Here is a 21,890-nt window from a genome sequence, read left to right as displayed (position 1 = left end):
ACTATAATTTGAATTGAATGAAAGAGCATATTTATTCAAAATAACTGAAACACAGACAACTATAGACTGAATTACAGTCGTCCCTCATTTACTGCGGCTAACTGGCTCCAGTGTCAACCGGGAAAAGCGAACTGAAAAAAAATTTTTGAATTTTTTTTAGCGCACAAAAAAACTTGACATTTTTCTAAATAGAGTTTTCACCATTGTTAGAGCCTTGTAGACATGAAATAATAATACTCTTATTATTCTTAGTTTACACCACATTACACAACACTGATGTGCCGCTTACTGGATTACTGCAGGGACATAAGAGACGGCTGCCACTCAATACAGCATACAGCAAGCTACAGAACTAACTATCATTTAAAGTGTTTCAACAAAACACTTCCACACAGAATGGGAGGAGAACCTTTTTTCACTTCATGTCCGACATCCTAAATGTATAACTTGTCTTTCAATATTTTTGACTCCTAATAGGCCATAGTCAACCATGAAACAGCAATTATTTATTGATAAATTAACTATATTGCTGGGCTTTCCATTGCAATTTTAAGTCAGCAAATGGTAATTGAGATGCTCCACATTGCTCAACCCCCCCGACCTCCAAACACACATGAAAATATACCTATAAAGTCAAGCACAAAGCTGAAAAAGACAATTTAAGGACGTTGAAAGTGTCAGTAACACGTGTAAAACTGGCTTTTAAATGTCATTAAAAGTTCTACATCCCAATTCAATGGCTGGTATATGAAAAATCTGCTTCTAAGTTGCTCAGTCCAGCAAGCACCTTGCCGCTTGAAAAAAAAAAAAGTGAATTAAGCCTCTCAATGAAGCTAATGCTGATTGTTTCATTGCTTTCACATCTTGAAATTAACACCGCTTCACTTCTTTTGACACTAGTGCGACGCTTAAGAATGTTAAAATGTGGAGCAGAACCATCCCATCCTAAAGCAAACACAGGTACTTTCCTGGTGCACACTTGGAAACAAAACAAACGGAGGACAAAGTGAACACGGAGTGAAAATGAGCGTGGAACAGAGCCGCTGGTTCTGAGCAAACACGGCAGTCGGCGCCGGGACACGACTGGTTCGACTGGTTACTGGATGGCTTTTAATGGGAGCGCCAGGAAAGTTACGGGAAGTGATGGGATAGTTTGCCGTGTTTGATGTAGTAACAACATGCAACATGCTATTTAATAAATTTATATCGGCAAATGCATTTCAAACATGAACAACTCAGAAAATACACAGAGAGGTCAAGTTAAATATGGTAATTTTGCTCGATTTCATGTCCTTGTTAAGATGAGACTGCATTTATAAAAGTTTGTTCTTTATGTAATCTTTATGTTGTTTGTGAGTTTCTGTTGTGTGTGTCCATGCAGTAAAACACAGCGACACATGACATGATCACGTTAAAGGAGATGGAAATAGGGAGTAAAAATTGAAAATTGGCTAGTGGTGACCAAAGTGCCAGGCATGTGTGGCTCTTTGGCAAAACAAAAAAAGCAAAAATGTTTCGTTGAATTCTTCTGAATTTGATCAATTTTGAGAGAATATTCAGGGGATAACGGTGAAATGTCAATGTGGTGTAACCATAACAGCATTGTACCAAATACTTAAACCTGTTCCCAACCAGTATTTTTCATAAAAATTGACAATTCGTAGGGAATAAGATGTAATGTAATGTACTCAAAGAAACTGCATCTTTACAGTTACAGTGGTGTGAAAAAGTGTTTGTCCCCACCTGATTTCTTTGTTTTGCAGGTGTGACACACTTTAAATGTTTCAGTAAATAAAAAAACAGTAAATATTATTGATGGCAATGTATCAGTGTGGAAAAGGTTTATAATGCCATGTCGAAAAGCATTGGGACTCCGGCAAACCACAGTGAGAGCCATTATCCACAAATGGGGGAAACATGGAACAGTGGTGAACCGTCCCAAGAGTGACCGTCCAACCAAAATGACCCAAAAGACACAAAAGATCCCGAAACATTAACACAAGAACTGAAGGAGTCACTTGCCTTAAGGTCAGCGTTCATGACTCCCCCATAAGGAAGACACAGGACATAAACGGCGAGTTCCAAGAGAGAAAAACACTCCTGAACAAAATGATCATTAAGGCTTGTCTCAATTTGGACAGAAAACATCTTGCGTAAAAATAATGCTGCATTTCAGAAAACAGCAAAATATGGTGGTGGTAGTGTGATGGTCTGGGGCTGTTTTTGCTGCTTCAGAACCTGAAAGATTTGCTGTCATAAATGGAACCATGAATTCTGCTGTCCAGCAAAAACTCCTGAAGGAGAATGTCCGTCCATTTGTCAGTGACCTCAAGATGAAACCAACTCGGGTTCTAGAGCAGGACAATGATCCAAAACAAACCAGCAAGTCCACCTCTAGATGGCTGACTTGGGAGTGGCCTTGTCAAAGTCCTGACCGGAATACTACTGAGATGTTATGGTATGACCTTAAATCGGCCCTTCATGGCCTTCAATGTGGCTGAATGACAACAATTCCGCAAAGACGAGTGGGCCAAAACTCCACAGCGCTGGAAGAGACTCATTGCAAGTTATTGCAAATGCTTGATTGCAGTTGTTGCTGCTGAGGGTGCCCAAGCAGTTATTAGGTTTACAGGGAATCACTTTCAGCATTGGATTAGTTTTCTCCCTTAATAATAAAGAACTGCATTATAGTACATTGAGTTGCATTGTCAACGACAATTACTTTAAAATAAATTAGTTTGAAAATCTGAAACATTTAAGTGTGACAAACATGCAAAAAAAAAAAAAAAAAAAGAGGAAAAACACGGACTCACCCCCATGAAGTAGAGGATTTTAGGGTCATCCTGAAATTTCCACCAAAAGCCAAATATCCGCAACTCATGAAAATGATGTATTTTTATCCTTCTAAAAAAAACACACACACAAAAATATCACATGGCCTTTGCATCCTTTCATTTTTTTTTTTATGTTACATTCCTAACTTAGGCACTCAGTTTTAATTGGGCATTAAGAACTGAAGCACAAATGTAAAAGAGAAGCATCATAAAAGACATCGGCTTGGCGTGTACACACACTTGACTGAAACATCCGCCAACAAGCTGGGAGAAAGTGGAGCGCCGCGTTCAAGGGTCGATTCCCGTTTGCGCCGAGGCCAACGCCGACTGTGACCAGGAAGCATTTACGCAAGAAGCACTTAAATATTCACGTTTACAACTTGTCAGCCACATGTTTGCCCTTATTTTTTTTTTTTCCTTAGTGCAGCAGCTCTGCTCCGAAAGCAAGATTTTACACATGGCTGCTGAAATGTTACCTCATGCACACACACACACACACACACACACACACATCTTGGGTCTATTGGTTCCACAGGCGACAGCAGACTAGACGGAATATGTGATACAGCGGGCAATCTTTCGCTGCTAAAAAGTTGCAATTTGCCAAACTAAACAAACAACATTCACTTTCCTCCACTGGTCAACACTGCATGAATGAAAACAACACAGGAGCAATCAAACACGTCCTGCTAGCTGCACTGTATATGCACAATTGTACAAGTGCACACACACACACACACACACATACACACTTCTACCACACTTTTGGACAGAAATAGCAAAATAAATAGCAAGTGTTAGCTGAAAGGAAAAAGGTCAGAGCAGTTTTCAGACAGCAGAGAGGAAAACAAACCTCAGCTGACCCAACAGGCCTTAAACAAGTCCTCTGGATTTTCCTTTTTGCTACCAATCACGTTTTTCACAACACACACACAAAACCAATCTGGCTAGAAATACTGTACGAGGTACGAGGTGGCACACAACACAAACATTTATTATGCCTAAAACACATTTCAATGAGTGAAGGTGGTTAACTTCCTTTTACACTTATATGGCGGGTAAGAATCTTATTGTGACTTACAAATGGTGCTGAACGACTGCAAAAAAATGTGAATTTTCTTGCTCAGAATTGAGATTCATTTATTCACATACAATAATCAGGGCCATATACTTTTATTTCAGAAAAATCACATTGTTTCGTCTCAGTTTTATAATAATTATTAGATTCCTACAAAAAGCTTTTTAGATCTTCCAGAATGTGCACCTATTCCAACTGTATTTCCTTAAATTTTCAAAACAGTTTTAATTTATTCCACCCACAGCCCATCTCCGGGCATGCCCACTATGATTTGTCCCACTTAGCTTGTACAGCTAACAGCTTGTACCTGGTGACGAAACCACATGCGTATCAGACTGAGGCTCATTTAGACTTACGATGGAATTACTTCTGCCAGTCATTTTGGAGTATAAGATAAGGAAATATTAGGAGACCGCCGACTGGGGTGAATCATGTCCGTGGAAATATTCTGACATTATGTTGCTTTGTCGTCAAAGATTCTCACTTCTGGCCACAGGGTCTGTGACATCATTGTTTTCATAAAGCAGAGGATCGCTTGTCTATACGGAAATGATTTTCCCACTCTGGAAGCCGTTTCCATAAAATACCGCTTCAGGGTACCCAGAACGCCGTTTCTATGAGGATGAAAGGCTGAAATGATCAAATATTTTGCCATTTGAACTGAAAACATTTCCATATAGCTAGCCCATGAGTGTGAATGGAGATTTATGCATCAGTAATTAAAACAGGGGGTGTCCAAAGTGCGGCCTGAGGAGAATTTTTAGCTACCGGTCCGTGGCACATGGTAGGAATAAACTCAAACCAGCAAAAACACGGGAAGAATGGAGCAAAACGGCAAAATGCAAAGCAAAGAAGACAAAAAGCTTTGCCTTTTACAAATGCAAAAAAAGTAAATGCGACCCACCGCATCTTTTGATCTTCTGCATGCGGCCCTGGGTGAAATATTATTTATGACTTAAAGCATTATATGTACTTGTGTTTAAGCTTGTAGGATGGCTACAGTACAACCGTGGAACAGATTAATTCGATTTTCATTATTTCCTAAGACAGGGGTGTCCAGATTCAAAGCATGCACGGGACCACTTGCTGTGAATATTCATTTTTTTAAAAATCCTTTTGTAATCCTTCTTTACATATAATAAATAGGTGTATCATTTTTTAAAGATATTTTTATTTTAATTAATTTGATGCACTATTTGACTAAAATGATATTTAAAGGCAACCGTTTGTGCTATTACTTATTAGTATCAACAGTTCCTCATTTTCCATTTATATTGTACCTTTTCTCTAATTTTTCCCCATCTTTTTCATTTTTTTATTTCTTCATGTGGCGTGAACCAAAGAAAGCAAACGTGGCCCACATTTTGGACACCCATGTCCTACGGGGAAAGGTGGTTGACGAGTCTCCCTGTTTGAAGTGAGAGTTTCCACTGTTGAACAAAGGCATGGTGAATTTTGTTATTGAATGGAATATTAAGTGGACTGTTGTGTTGTTCTTGCTTGTTAATTATGTAAATAAGAGGAAACAGCAATTCATTCATTGATATTTATTGTCTCGGCTCCTTCTTACTACTGGTGAATGACTGTTTCAAAAGCAGCAAATGAGGCTCTCCTTGGCCTGTGATCTATAAATCAGGTGTAGTGCTGCCCGTCCGTTGCTCTCATGTTCCAGTAAAGTCCGTGTCCGTGTCATGTCACAGTGCGTGTGTGTCCCGCAGCAGGTACAGGTGAGTTAGCAGCCAAACAGAACAGGTCCAGTTGAGCAGGTTTCCACAGTAAAAAGCCAGAGGGTACACTTAGTGCAGCTCCATCCTCACTTGATTTCCTTCAAAACATCCGCTGCATGAATTAGACATCTTATTTTGCCAGCAGCCCCCTGCCCCCACCTGCATCTCCCGTTCGCCTGGCCTAGCGGGGTCACCCATCCCGTGCCCCCCCTTCCTCCTCCCGTCTCTTCTCATTGGCCCAGAAAGCACCTTGAAAGGCTTTCGGTTAGCGTGGCGGCTCGCTGCTCGACCGCCAGGACTCAAAGAGCCCAAAGAGTTCTTCACAGGAAGAAAAACTGCAGATCTGGCTCAATAAACAAGCGCGGTTCCGACTGTAAAATTATTTTTACTCTGCCAAACGGAATGATGAGATTCTGTGTCTTAATTAAGGTCCCCTACGTTTTTTCACAACAAGCCCAAGTCTCCCATTTGGCCCACAGTGCCCCCTATTTATAGTTGGTGGAACTTCAGTTGTACTATGATAACTCCATTATTCTCTGTCTGCATTCAGTCAGCCTCGTCACCAAATCACAACCTAAAAATATAGTTTCCTATCCTCACACACACATACACACACACAAGGCTGCAATTAAAGTGTATTTAATTTTAGTCTCATCTGGCATGGTCCTTACACAAAGGTAGCACTGTTGGCCCGAGTGAGACGGAACACACCGAGGTATTTATGCTGCTGAGAGTCTCCAGTGGAGGGAAGTCAGGAAGAAACAAGCAGAGAGAAAGCCTCATTTCTGTTACCGTCATCACTTAAGACGACGAGGCTGATTTACCATTTTAATGTCAAGAAGAGTTCGAACCTCTTGTTGTAATGAGACAAAAATCATTCCACTATCTTGAAAAATGTCCACATAATAAGTATCAGTATGTGTCATACTGGCTTTTTATTTAAAAGGGTCCTATTATGCTCATTTTCGGCCGTTTGTATTGAGTTGTGGACTCCTATAGAGCAGCTTTACACAATAACCAGCACAGAAAGCTTTACAGTTTTTCCAGAATCTGCACCTATTCAGCTGTATTTCTTTGGATTTCGTGGTGCCCGCAAAAACAGTCTGTTTTAATATATTCCACAGATGGCCTGCCTCCAGGCACGCCCACTCTGCTGTGGTTGGTCACAATGCCGAGTGCATAGAAAGAGTTCCGGTTAGTGCCGCTAACTGTTTAGGAGTTGCTAAATGTTTAAGAGTTGATAATAAACTGCGATTTTGCCCACTGCTCCAGCTTACTCCAGCTGCATAGTGGCCCATGTTCACAAAACAGTCCAGTATGAAATGCCGTTGACAAATTAAATTGCATTTCTTTTGCTGGTAGGGAATCAGGAACTCTAACCACTTGTGCTTGATGGCGGCGTTTTTAGGAATTGTAAACAAACGTGACGTTCCCTTTCGAGGCATTGCTAGCAAGGAAAAAAGCGGAGCAGTGCTTGGAAGGTAAATCCAATGTACTCCGATGGGACACTATTAGGGTTTGCCAAGAATGACTGAAACTGGGGGAATTTGCAGGGAAGAAAGTGGAAGTGTGCATTTGCATTATTTACCTTACTATCGAATTCAGATGACCGTGTCAGAGGGTGCTCTGCATTGCTGGCAATAAGTTGGATTCTCTTCCTGTAAGGGTTGGACTTGTCCCCGAGTATGAGAAGGGTGGAACATGAGTCGAATTGGTCTGGTTTAGTGATGCAGACCTGCATCGTTGTGTTGTGGTGACATGGGAGCTGAGTGGAAAGCCGAAGCTTTCAATTTATGTGTTGATCTACATTCCTGTTGGCACGCACGGTCATCGGCTTTGGATAGTGACTGAAAAGGACAAGATCGCAGGTACAAGCTGCGGAAATGAGCTTTCTCCGCTGGGCTCTCCTTTAGAGATACGGTGAGAAGCATTGTCATCTGGGAGAAGCTCGGAGCAGAACTGCTGCTACTCCGAGGAGCCAAATGAGGTGGCTCGGGCATCTGGTCAGGATGCATCGCTGAAGAGATGGGCAAGGAGCACGTCAGGGCACGTCCAACCGGCAGGATGCCTTGAAGAAGACCCAGAGTAAACCAGGTCATGTTAGAGAGACTGTCTCTCAACTGGCCTGGGAAGACAAACTAGCTGAGGAAAGGGAAGGCTGGGCTTCCCTGCTTAGGCTGCTTCCTCCAAAACCTTGGATTGGCAAAAGGAGATGGAGGGTTGGACGAATGCGCCCAACTGCAAGTTGGGTTACGGCTTTCCGAGGTCTGTCATTTTGTGGTTACATCTGCCTGCTGATAAATTCATAAAATGAAATTTTTCTGGATTCGCTTAAAAGGTGAAATACCCACCAATATTGGCAGTATTGTGGAATTAAACAGTCAGCTATCATGACCATCATTCCGAAAAAAACACAAGCCTTCAGCATGTTAAAGCACCTCCTCCGACAATTAAGCAGAAAAGTTGTCTTATTGTTTTACTTCTACTTCCTCCATCCAATAAGCCACAGTTTTACACACTTTTTTCAAAAATGTCTAAACTATATTTACCCATCAAAGGTTCTCGGCAATGTTGCACCCGTGTGCAACCTTAGCCATGTTTTGGTATTTATTAGAAACACGTCAGCATGTGATGCGTCCGGTGTGACGCTCCACGGCCGAGCGTGATGTCTGCGTGTATGCGAGTTTCTGAAGAGGAGCAGCTGAGGATGTTTATTGATTCCAGCTATTTCCAGCTCTACCTGCGGTCTCCTCCCTGGTTTCTGTTCATTGTTTCCGCCTCGGGTGCTGTGGTGGCGGGTTAATGGTTAACGGCGGGCTTGGTCCGAGCAGAGCGAGCGGGGAGGCGGCAGCCGTGAAGAAACGGTGACATTTTGCTGCCATTATTCATCGGCGCTTTGTTCCCGTAGTGCTGAGGAGTGTTTGCACTGGGATGAATGGGACAGGGTGTGGAAGGAGGCAAGGTGGGAGGAGGAGAGAGGGGGAGGCGGTGAGTTGGAGGGGGTTTTGAGAGGTGAAGAAGTCAGGGGGTTAAAGTGTGAGACAACTCTGAGGAGAGGATAAGAGAGACAAAGGCCTCTGTGTTTCTACATCACTATCTCAAACTTTTAATCTTTCTTCTTTCTCGCTTTGCTCCCTCCGCTCTTTTTCCATTCCGTCAAGCTTTGTCCGCATGCTCTCCACACGGCCGTGTCTGTGCGCGGCTCACATATGGCACCCACAAAGATGTTTGCATGCCATGTTTGCACAATATGGTGACAGTGGAGGAGCAGGGGCATCTCCCCCCCGGTTCAGAGACCAATGTTGTCAACTCCTCAGTAAGGAAAGCTGCTATTGGCTGTCTGAACAGCCACTAAAGGATGTTGTCATCTAATTTGCATTAAGAATCCACGCTTAACAACGTGCTTTTCTGTCAGACTAGGGCTGTCTTCGACTTTTCAGAGATTTTCATACTAGACGCACAGTTATCCCAACAAACATACATATCTCTTTAGAAACTTCCACCTCAAAGAAAAAGTTTAAAACATATAATATTAGTGACAATCTTTGGTTTTGCCCATTTTAAGCCGCTGTTCCATGAACCCAAAGTGTGGGCATTCAGCTATCTGAATAGGTACTCCGTTGTTTAGCCGTGTTTCGGTGAAAATCATTCCGTTGCAGTCCCTAATTGTGAGTGATGAGGGAGTTGTAACTCGTCCATTTTATTCCCTAAGGACCGCACATTAGAAAAGGAAAATGTGTGTAGACTCCTGTACTCTAGAAATCTCAGGGATGAGTTGAAGATCAGTGATAAAAACTTTGCCGCTGCAGAAACCAATACCCCAAAACTCTTGGTGAGCGTAAGATGTAAAACCAGACCCAATATGAGCAAAATAACTAAGAAACGGCAAATCTGGAAGAGATGCTGGGCTTCGCTGCTGTACACACCGCCATCTTGTGTAAGTATAGGGCTTGTGTTAAACACACAAGGCATGTTCAATGCTCTTTATTAACACAACTGAGGCTGAATGGGGATTAAAAAAACAAAAACAAAGACATTCTATGTAAGCTGTAGGCAGAATGGTACAAACTTGATCACGACATGTGAGGTGAGAGTCAAATCATTCATTCATTCATTCACTACCGCTTTTCCTCACGAGGGTCGCGGGGGGTGCTGGAGCCTATCCCAGCTGTCTTCGGGCCAGAGGCGGGGTACACATACCTATGGACAATTTGGAGTCGCCAATTAACCTAGCATGTTTTTGGAATGTGGGAGGAAACCGGAGTACCCGGAGAAAACCCACGCATGCACGGGGAGAACATGCAAACTCCACACAGACATGGCAGAGGGTGGAGCTGAACCCGTGTCTCCTAGCTGTGAGGTCTGTGCGCTAACCACTCGACCGCCGTGCAGCGCTAGAGTCAAATCGGACTCTTCCAAATCGAATCAATACAGAAAAGTGTAAAATGTAGGACCTGGTGTACTGATTTTCGGTATTCTTTGCTTCTGTTGTTAGAAGCAATATACGGTATTGGGATGATTTTTCATGGATGATGGATTGTGTAATCTTCCCCCTTTGACTGACAAATTACATGCCGAGTCACTGATGTGATGTCACACCGTTTAAGCTTGAATGCAACTTACAACTTTAAAACAATTAAATACAGGTGTGTTACATACGATTTTCATTCCTGGTCTGTGATGTAAGTCAGATTTTATACCTAAATTATGGCTACAACTCCTCAGTCGGTCATTCACAACATATGACAATAATAATAAAACTGAAAATGCATTAAGTGCATCCATCCAGCCATTTTCTATACCGCTTATCCTCACTAGGGACGCGGGCATGCTGGAGCCTATCCCAGCTGTCACCCTGGACTGGTCGCCAGGACATATAGACAAACATCCATTCACACTCACATTCAGACCTATGGACAATTTGCAGTCGCCATTTAACCCAACATGTTTTTGGAATGTGGGAGAACATGCAAACTCTGATATGGATGCTGTATGGTATCATGTACCCAGAAAAAATTATTACGTTTGATTAATGTTCATGTTAAAGGTTAAATAACTTAATTTTAATCTGAAAAAAATAATTTGTCTACCCACCAACTATATGGTTTCTTGAGTTTTTATTATTTGCTGTTTTATTATTATTATTATTATTATTATTATTATTTTTACTTATGTATATTATGTATATTTACTTTGTGTAGAAAAATAAGATATTTGACAACAGTGGAATGTTTTATCAGAAATTTTCTTGTAGAAAATCGGAACCAAAGCAAAGTTTATTAATTTTTCCGTTTTTTGTTGTTTTTTTGGAAAACCTGATGCGGCCCAGTCTCACCCAGACCCTAGCTCCAGTGGCCCCCAGGTAAATTGAGTTTGACACCCCTGATGTAGAACTTAATTCCAAGCGATATATAACATATTTAAGCAAAGAATGCAGGATAGAATGATGAAATCTACTCAACCATGCTCACATCCACCTTCTCAATCTTTGTTACATATCAGAACTCTATCACACATACGCCCACACACTTTAACTGAAGCCTAAGGTGGGCGCCGGGTGACACTGGGACAGTTAGCATGTTGCTCCACTACTCCCATGCAAAGCAGCGTTACAGTTAAGTGCTTTAAGTGTGCGGTGTTGTGGTCATTGAGGTCCCGGCAGAGTGGAGGGCGGCGTGTGGGCCACCGGTGCATTACGCAAGCAAACAAAGGCTCAGTAGCAGACGCGTGGCTCAAATGCTCGAAACTGGCTTGAGTCATTGCATGCAACCTGTGCATGTTGCCGCGTGCACATTTGGGGGGTGGGGGGGAATTATATTCTCACACACACACACACACACACACACACACACACACACACACACACACACACACACACACACACACACACACACACACACACACACACACACACACACACACACACACACACACACACACAGGGTTGCTGGAACAATAGCTGGCTTTGACAGAGGCCGACTGACAGGAGGAGATGGGCTGGATCCATTGTCTGCTATGTTTACTCACAGACTCACCTGGCACTGAGCTAATAGCAGCCGCTCTATCTATCAGTGCAGGGGACCGCCAACCCCCCGCCAACACACACACACACACACACATACACAAGACAAAAACATATACCTCATGCAGCACGTTCTCATCGTGCATTCTGACTGTTAAGAGGTGTGTGTGTGTGTATGTGTGTGGGTTTCCAGTTCCACCTGGGTGTCCTGGGAGGTTCTGGTGGGTTTATGGAGAAGAAAGAGATGAAGGGAGGGGGAAGGAAAGGGGGTCTTTCAGGTTTTTTACTACTGTGCAAATACACGTGCGCACACACACACACACACACACACACACACAGTTGATAGGTTTGATGGGATCAGTTGGAAGCTTCACAGTGACCCTGCCCCAACCACACCCTTGTTTGATCCAGCGAAGACGTGCGTGTGTGTGTGAGACATCATGGGGATTCTGACAACAACAAACACCAACATGAACACAATAGTCAATTTTTCCTCACAAGAAATGGTATAAATTGAAATCATTTGCCAACACGCGAGGACACGTATGGCGCCGTTACTGCTTTGAACGCAAGTCCGCTTGCTTCACGTAGCTTCCTGTGTAAGAGAGTTATTCCCTGGATGCTCGCAGAACTGAGCTCTTGTGAGGTAAGCTGACTCCTCAAGTGACATAATGCATGATGGCGGCTTTGGACGTGTCTTCATTTAGATGACATACAGTACATCTAGATGTATTGTATTGACTCACAGTGGGATCAAAACATTCCTCTTCATAATTCATGTGTACAATATCTAACCACTTTGAGGTCTATTCATCTTAACAAGCTTGGTGAAACGTTGGGCCCGGCCAGTCAGACGCCGCCACTGATAGTGACTTTTTTTCTTTGCTGTTGTTCTGCAGGCCGAGCTGGGCTGTGTGCCAGCTGATAACGACGTGGGGCATACCTGTCGCATTAATGATTGTTCAACTCTTGCCCTTACGGCTCCTTTATTTTCATGTTGTGGCTCAGGCAGGAGAAACCAGCAGGAGGAGACCTCTGCAGAGGCCGAACGTGTGGTCAAGTCCGGCGAGCGGCCATTAAGATCAAACAGAGTTGAGAAGGGAGGTCATAGAGGGCGGGTCTTTTATCTACATAGCTTGGCGAGCTAGTGTCATGCGGCATCATGCATCCATCAGCGGCACACGAGGGCGACGACAAATCATCACAATGATTATTTACACTGGGAACAATTGAAATGAGACGTGATGATGTGCTGCTGCGCCGCTGGCTGTATCAAACATGGGAGCCACATTTATTTATTTATTTTTTTAAATCACATTGGGCCCCCATATTTAAACTAATTTTAAATATTTTTTTTAGCAAAAAAAATATTTAAAATTAGTACTAGTACTAAAAAATAAAGCATCCAGAAGACACATTCAAAGACTGTGATGATATGCAGTATTCTACTCTGGTCGCTGAACGACAGGCTATTGTTGCCGGTTTGGAATTATCTGACACCAGGTGCAATAATCTCTAACATGGGCTACAGTTGCGGCCATAACAACTCTGAACCCCTGACACCACTTCCTGTCCACTAGCACCACAACACATTTATAACACACAAGTCTTACTTTGGTCTTAAATGCCTTAATTTCTCTTCTGTCTACTATATTGGGTAATACGAATGTTAAGTTGACTATAGGGGTGTTATTTCATGTCTAGAGGGCTTTAATAATGTAAAAAAAATATGTCAGAAGGTCCTAAAGCGATTTCCTATGCTCCAACTATGAAGCACGGTCGGGTCTGGAAACAATTAACCGTGATAAACAAGACATTACAGTAATATGAATCAAGGGAAACAAATTGTTCAGTAAATTGCAAAACAAATTAACACAATTTAAAAAAAAAATAATAACTTGATCCTGGGGTTACCGACAATGGGTCGTGGGGGCCCTACTTAAAGTCCATGTTGTGCTTCTAACAATTTTATGCATGCAGACAGCTGTGAAACATCAACACAAAGCAAGGAAGCAGTAAAGGAACCAAAATCGGTGTACTACTACAGGGGTAATAACCGAGATACGTACCGAACCGCGATGACGCTACACTGTTACACCCCTAACGGTAATAAACTGACAGCATCAATGAAAACCGTGGCCAGGCAATGCACCAATAAACAAAGAGTTGGTTGAAATGAACAAAAAGGCAATACTTTTCATTGAATACAACTTTTACATGTGGACACGAGAGGTACAGGTACACCTGAAAGTGAGCACGGTGACTCGGGCAGTGACCTGCTGGTTGTCTGGGCTGGATAAAGGAAGTCCTGGTTAATGAGTAACAGTGGCGATGTGGCCTGGCGCTACAGGTGGGGTGGGTGGGGGTGGGCCGGGACGCCGAGCTGATAAGAGGGGACGACAGAGTGACTTTTAGGAGGTGGTGGGGGGGCGGGTAGAGGCAGTAAAAAAAAAAAAAACACGTCAGTGATGGAGAGGGGAAGGAAAAATAGATTAAAGATGGAACAGCATGAGGGGGCAATATGATGAAGATGAAGGTGGTTAATGGTCACTGTGCCAATAATAAACTACTATCAGCACTGCTACTGTATGATGATACACAGTGTACAGGAGAAATGATGCCACGGCAGTACGCTACACTTATCCAATAGGTTGATTGCTCCAAAAGCCATTAACTCTATACTTACACGAGGAAGTGATGTAATGTTGGCCAATCACAGAACCGGGCATCCCATAATGTAGCCTGTGAACTCATCTCAGAGTGTACATGATTACAAAACAATAATTAATAGCAGGCTGGCATGTGATGGTGATTCATCAGACACATTTAGACAGCGCTGATAAGGACCCTGATAGTGACCTCAAAGGGGTTGCCATGACAGCCCAGTCACCTTTAACCTCACTTTAGCTTCACTTCCTCATTCTAGACCAGCGAGATGTGGGAATCGAGTCAAGCCTGTCGTGTCATGACAGCAGGAGAGGGCGCGATTGTGTGCGTGCACAGTCGAACATGATGGCAGTCGTCACTGACTGCTCTCAAAGCATCGCAGCAACGTGTCATCCGAAACCACGGACACTCCAAATCCTGTTTGTCCAAAGCGCTGTATCTTCTCCTCCTTTAAGAGCTTGACTCCCAGCGTGTGTTATTCTTGCGTCTTAGCGCAACAAAAGCACGCTTCCAAGCAAACAATGCAAAGGAAATCCTCGGCCGTCACAGTTGGGGTGTAAAGTTTAAGCGGCGGGATTTAAGGGTTAAACTAATGAGGAGGTGCACCGGGGCGGCGGGAGCTCCGCCCCTTCTCGGTCCACCCAGACCTGCTTCGACCGCTGGGTAATCAGTTACCTGCTCTATCGGACCTCTTCTACACACACGCACACACAGAGAGAAGAGTGAGAGAGAGAGAGAGCCCCCAAAGTCCACTTGGACACTATTTCGTTACCAATGTGGACACAAAGCTGAATTGCCAGCAAGTTAAGTAACAAACATAAACAAGCAACAATTAAAGTTGCTAATGTCTGAAGATGAACAACTATTCGGTGTAACAGTCACCGAAATATGTCCGTAGTACCTCAGCAAGGTTATTTTTTTTATCACTTGTTTGTTACAAGCCCGATCACGCAAGCCCATTTCCTGGAAGGTTCATAGAGGGGTGGCGCACCCGTCAATATCTGTTACAGATGAGGGATCATTTTCATCAGAGGGGCCATTGGTAGTGTAGTGGGTCACAGCTCTTTCCTGTAGCTGGTGTGGGTGTACGTCCAATACTACCAATACTGATACTTTTTACTTGAAATTTTTCAAGCTCAGTGAATGCATTTGTGGTTTTGCCTTTTCGTTGGTTGATCATTATTGGAATTAGAAGCAAACATTTATATTTTGCTCATTCATTGTAAAGATAAACAAAATAATAAAATTATTCCCTTTTATTACATACAATTATGTGAATAAAGTAAAGTCAACACCCCAAAATAATCATCCATTTTCTAAACTGCTTATCCTCACCAGGGTCGCGGGCATGCTGGAGCCTATCCCAGCTGTCTTCGGCCAGAGGCGGGGTACACCCTGGACTGGTGGCCAGCCAATCACAGGGCACATATAGACAAACAACCATTCACACTCACATTCATACGTATGGAAAATTTGGAGTGGCCAATTAACCTAGCATGTTTTTGGAATGTGGGGGGAAACCGGAGTACCCGGAGAAAACCCACACATTCATGGGGAGAACATGCAAACTCCACACAGAGATGCCTGGGGGGGGGGCATCGAACACGGGTCTCCTAGCTGTGTGGCCTGTGCGCTAACCACTCGTACACCAAACAAAGCAAATGCCTCCAACCAGAGATGGTCAAGTTTTTTTACTGAACCGGGATCCCCCCCCCCACAAGATGTAAGAGCTAACGGCGCTAACCTGGCTACAGAGAAACTACTGTGTGTGCAGCCTGATTACAAGATTGTAATTTTTTTCCATATATACAGCTATTAAGCTCAACAGCTATTTTTCTGAGATTTTGTTTTTATTTAAATAAACATCACATGCATATTTGACTTTGACTTTTGTCTAAACTCACTTTGTGGAAAAATACTGGATAGGGTTGGGCGATATAGACCTTATCATACTGTATATCACAATATTTATACCATGTATCACGATATGACGTCATAAAACGATGAATGTGTCACAACTTGCGAGCATAATGGTTTTCATGTTATGAAAATATGTCAAATTTGCTGAAATATGCATTTTTAGGACTAATAATGGGTCGTATTCAGCCAGAAAACGGTGATGATTTATAACTTTACATATTTTTTAAAAACCATGAAGCCATGAAATTTGAAGTGCAAAGAAGCGAGGGATTACTGCGATCACAAGAGTATCAATTTGATACCGATACTCTCCTCTGTGTTAATACTATCAATATTTGGATTGTTTCACTGACCCCTATCAATATATGCTGAGCTAGCTGAATAAAACTTTGTGTTCACCTGTCCTCAAACGGGATAGGCTCCAGCTTTGAGGTAATTTGTGCTGAAAAATAAGCGATCAATAAATAGGTTCTTGTTTGTTAGTGGGGTTACTCCAAGTCCATCAATAAAGTCAGTCAATAAAAATACAAATCAGTTACCCTCTACACCAGGGGTGCTCACACTTTTTCAGCATGCGAACTACTTTTAAAATGACCGAGTCAAAATGATCTACCCACTACAAAAATGCAAAACATCTATTTATTTTCAAATGTATTGAGGATTATTTGTACGTACAATGTATGTTGATGTACCTTACATAACCAAATGAGCCAATATTGCAAAACACACATAATTAACTATTAACATTTTTTGTAATTACCTGAGTTTACTTTGATGACTTGCACTGAATTGAACCAGCCAGGGATGCATAGTCCGGACAGTAGCTGCTGATAGCCAGCCTCAAGCACACTTCCAAATGTTTATCAGTCATGGATAATATCCGTATCATAATATCCGTATAATATTCCATATCCGTATGGAAGTGATATGTTTTTTGCCTTTTTACTTGGTCCAGTTTTTGCCTTTTTACTTGGTCCAGCTCCTTCACTCATTTTAGTGACCATAAACTTTAGCGAGGGCTTAAAATCTCGCAATTCGCCGACTAGCTTAGCACTTTGCATCGTTGTTTACGCATGAGCGGTGACCTAAAGGTCAAAATTCAGTTGTCATCTGACTGGTTGTCCTGTATGTCAATCAAGTAACGGGGATGGATGATAGGCTGACATCGTAAGTTCTGCTGCACTTAGAGACGTTGTTTGATTTGATTGGTCGCCCGAAGGGCAACATTCAGTTGTCATCTGAATGGCTGCCCTGTATGTCAATCAAGTGACGGCATTGATGCTGGGATGATATTTTTTTAATGTCACGCCGCGATCGACCAGCGATCGACCAGTACCACCTCCGCGATCGACCGGTAGCTCGCGATCGACTTAATGAGCACCCCTGGTCTACACAATGATATCAAACTTCACATCTACCAACTGTACTTGTTCCTTTATACTTTACATCACGTCATCACATCAATGTCAACTTTTGCATGATTTACATAACATGAACTAAAGACAGTGACATTCCTAGGTCCTAAATGTGTTGACGAACAGTGGTTTGTGTTGAAATTAAACATAGCTGGTTGTCAGAGGAAGTAAAAGCTCTAAAACTGCCAAGTAATGTGGCGTACGCTTTAACTACCGGTGTTTTACCCCCACGCCCCAGCCTTGTAAGTGGGTTATCTGGCAGCCTTCACCTGAGGCTGAACGAGCAGTTAGTTTGCCCCGTCACCCCCCCCCCCCCTATCAACCCCTCACCGGTTTCACTGCTGTACCTCCCAGCATGACCCCGCCCCCTCCGGTCACAGAGTCCAGCTCACACAGACGTGGGCGGACAGAAAGAACTGGACAACTGTCAAAATCAATCCCTGGTCACGTAGACCACATGATCACTAATTTAGTCAAGGAACAAAGATGCCAGCTCAGGCCAGGCGAGGACACGTTGGACATGGGGCTCAGTGTTGGGGGGGGCCGGCGAGGGTGGTCAGTGTGTTTGGAGGTCTGGATAGAAAGGAACACTTCACGTGACCCAGCACAACCTCTAAATTTAATGTTGAACCACTGTGCAGATAAGAGGGACCATATATGGGTCTGATGGGAAGAGGCTTTCCTGGGATGGATCAATTCAGAAGTTGGTGGGGGGGGGTGGGGTCCTTTGGACATTTACAGCAATTGCTGGAAGTTAAGGTTTGTGTATTTGGTCCAGGGATGGAACGGCAGCAGACAGGTTGGTCATCTCGAGCGGGGCCATTGCAGTAAGCAGGCTTGGAACCCCCACCACCACCACCACCACCAACACACACAGTTGGGTGGCAATTCCAAGCACCCTTGGCCGACGTTTCATTTCCTTCTCCACATCCTTTAACTGCACAGATGGCTGCCTTTCCAAAGAGCTGCGTGTGTGTGTGTGTGTGTGTGTGTGTGTGTGTGTGTGTGTGTGTGTGTGTGTGTGAGAAAGAGAGAGGCGGGAGATAATCGGCCGCAGCCGATCAAACTGATCAATAAAAAAATAAATAAATAAATAAATAAGTAATAAAGGCAAAGAGTAGAGTAGAAAGATGGAGGCCGGGACCTGTGCATCTACGTAAGAGCAGGGAAAAAAAATGACGAACTCTTTTTGCGTCCTTACATTTAAATTATTTTGTAATTAATTCCATTTATTGATTGAATTACATCAACAGCGTGGAGGGTTTTGCTTGTTTAACACTTCGACCAACAAACGGTACATTTGCTACCCCACTAATGTATTCACACAGTGACATGACTGACATATCACTGTTGCTCAACACAAATATGTCTTTTTCAAACAACAGACAGTGGAATCTCTATTAGCATGTTTTGCCCATTAATGTTGAAAATTTACGCCAGATTTTACTTCCGTGTACATTTTCCTGCTAGCATGCAAAATGGCATACGTCTTGTCCTGTTGCTAATACACTACACTACTTCATTCATTTTCTACCGCTTATCCTCACGAGGGTCACAGGGGTGCTGGAGCCTACCCCAGCTGTCTTCGGGCAAGAGGCAGGGTACACCCGGGACTGATCGCCAGCCAATCACAGGGCACATATAGACAAACAACCATTCATACTCACAACTACACTATTTGTGTTCATGTATTTTTAATCACAAAACATACTCGTTGGCAGCCTATTAGCTTGCCCCCTCCATTTATTGGACGACATGCATGTTTTTGGAAGGTGGGAGGAAACCAGAGAACATTGGGAGAACATGCAAACTCCACATAGAGATGCCAGGCAGAGATTCAAACCCAGGTCTTCCGGACTGTGTGGCCTACATGCCAACTACACCTCCACTGTGCGGTCTAGTGATGTGATATTCATTCATTCACTTTCTACTGCTTATGCTCGCGAGGGTTGCAGGGGGTGCTGGAGCCTATCCCAGCTGTCTTCAGGCGAGAGGCGGGGTAGGCCATGAGTGGTATTGTTATCAGTGTTGTCGATGAAGGCGGTGCAGTGATCGTTATTCTACTTCGTCTGGTAATTTGGGGAAATAAAGTCAAAGATGTGATGCAGCAGCCAGATCAACACAGACAACACCTTCCCATTTTGCCATGACTTATTTCTTCAATATTGTCTCTCACCTACTTTATCAAAATGCCGGCACTTGCAACTTCCTTTGGCTGCATTCTGGGTTCTTTTGCAGCCGTGATCAAAACAAAAGCAGAGACTTGAAGTGAAAAACACGAATGAATTCAAGAAATAACTCATAGTAAAACATGAAGGTGGGATCTGTGTTGGTTTGGCTATCACATCGTGTCTTTGTCAACAATCACATCTTCAGTAAAGGTAACAGTAACCTTACATGTTGATTTATCCCTATCGTTCATCATTTATATGCATGTAAACTATAAAAATGCGGATGTTTATAAAAAAGATGAGATTTGGAGAGACAGGCAGGTTTGTAATGTTTCTCCACAATGTGCATCCCAACTACTGGCCTGGCGTGCATATTACTGTTTGCAGGTCTCCATACTCTCGTAAGTCTACCGTCAAATGCGTTGACGTACTGTATATGTGGCTACAGTTAACTGCCACACATCACTGCAGACCCAAAATCTTTAAGCAGAACTAGAGTAAGAAAAATCAGGAAGTTTTTGACAGCCATGTCCATGCCGCTGCTTGGCGACCCTGCTGCTTTCTATCCACTATCACCAGGATACAAAACACACCTATGACAACGTCACATAGTTATTCAGATGAGAGTTCATATGCAATCCACACACACACACACACACACACACACACACACACAACAGGAAGTAGCTCAACTAGTGACGTCTCAAAATGAGTCATTTTATATCACAATACCAACCTTTTAGTAGATTTACAATCAAGAAGAATAATAAAATGATTGTTCTGCTTTCAGTTCACCTGATAAGCTAACTAGCTAACTGTAACTCTAACTTCTATACGCTGGATGATAATGACAGAAATGTATCAGTTGGTGGAGACTATTTCAAGCAAGAGTTGACTGGAAATCAGCTTTTATGGCGGCACCATAAGTCTGCCTCGGGAGCCGCAGTAAAAAATAAATAGTCTGGGAAACATAAGTGACAATATGTGCATTAACCGCAGTGCCTTACTATTTTATTTTAACTCATCCACATCTGTGACGGGAAAACATGCTTTTCAGCTCACAATCTCGGACTTTTTTTCCCCCTTTCTTTCTTATCTAGTCAAAAAGTTTCAGCCTCAACAAAAGAAAATATGGCCTCACATTCATAAAGGCACATTCCAAAGTTTTAACCCCCAACACTTGCCTGCTCAAAATGAAGCAAACAGCTGTTCAGATCATTTAACTATTAGGTGTTTTGGTTTACGTTTTTCAAAAGTTTGTTCAGTTTCCAATAATATTAAAGTTATTAGAATCTCAACTGAATCATCTGAGCATTATACAGGGCACAAAGAAAGAGAATAGATCTATTAAAGCTGGCTGACAGTATTCACCTGATTCCGATATGGCGCCCCCTAGCTGCTGCCTACGGTACGGCTTCAATCACGGCTACGGCTAACTTAAAGTTCCCCCAACAACTTCATCTCTCCACAAATGATAGTGACACTTCTTTTACATGTGTACTTACATGTTCCATGGGTCTTTAGAGTAGCCTCTGAAGTATCTTCAATCCAGGTGAATGTACGTTTAATTAGGTCACTCAATGGCGTCCTTCCCATCACAGTGGCATGCAAACACAATACGATACTGTCCAGATTGTTGATGGCCCTTCGATTGATATCTGAAAACCAAACAAATGGCCAAGGATTAAGGTGAGACATTCAGCTATCAAGTGATTGAGTTTTAAGAGTTATTGTAGCTGAAAAATTGGTTACATTGGTCTTACAACGGCACAATGAGCACTTCATCACGGTAATTAACGAATACACGTGGAATGGTGACGTTTTCCCCTTCATTATTAATGACGTTTTATTTTCGTGTGAATTAACGTCTATATTCAGTCGTATATTTGGTTGCAAATAAAGAAAAATCACCAAGCTGGCGTCAGTCTCAAACAAATTACAGAAACATGGAGCTTGGGTCACTTTTCTCTGGCGCTTACCTTCTAATATCAGCGGGCCAACAGCGCCCACTGGTGGTGCCAGTTAAATATAGTTCAAGTAAAGTCATGTGACCAGA

At 42.9% G+C, this 21,890-nt stretch overlaps 1 long non-coding RNA gene across 2 annotated transcripts; it reads right to left on the bottom strand.

Moving 5' to 3' along the window:
* Nucleotides 1–5,456: 5,456 nt before the first annotated feature.
* On the bottom strand, nt 5,457–21,837 carry LOC131134145 (uncharacterized). Of its 2 annotated transcripts, none has more exons than XR_009131343.1 (3): nt 21,814–21,837; nt 21,340–21,492; nt 5,457–5,737 (listed from the first exon to the last, which is right to left on the bottom strand). It is a non-coding gene; the product is annotated as an uncharacterized LOC131134145 (long non-coding RNA). The 2 variants fall into 2 exon arrangements; XR_009131344.1 differs by lacking the exon at nt 21,814–21,837 and adding an exon at nt 21,587–21,750.
* Between the last annotated feature and the right edge of the window lie 53 nt (nt 21,838–21,890).

The sequence above is a fragment of the Doryrhamphus excisus genome, chromosome 8 (genome assembly GCF_030265055.1).
Source record: "Doryrhamphus excisus isolate RoL2022-K1 chromosome 8, RoL_Dexc_1.0, whole genome shotgun sequence".
Classification (NCBI taxonomy): domain Eukaryota; kingdom Metazoa; phylum Chordata; class Actinopteri; order Syngnathiformes; family Syngnathidae; genus Doryrhamphus; species Doryrhamphus excisus.
Note: the sequence above shows the minus strand (reverse complement) of the source record. Positions and strands in the feature narration are given on the sequence as shown.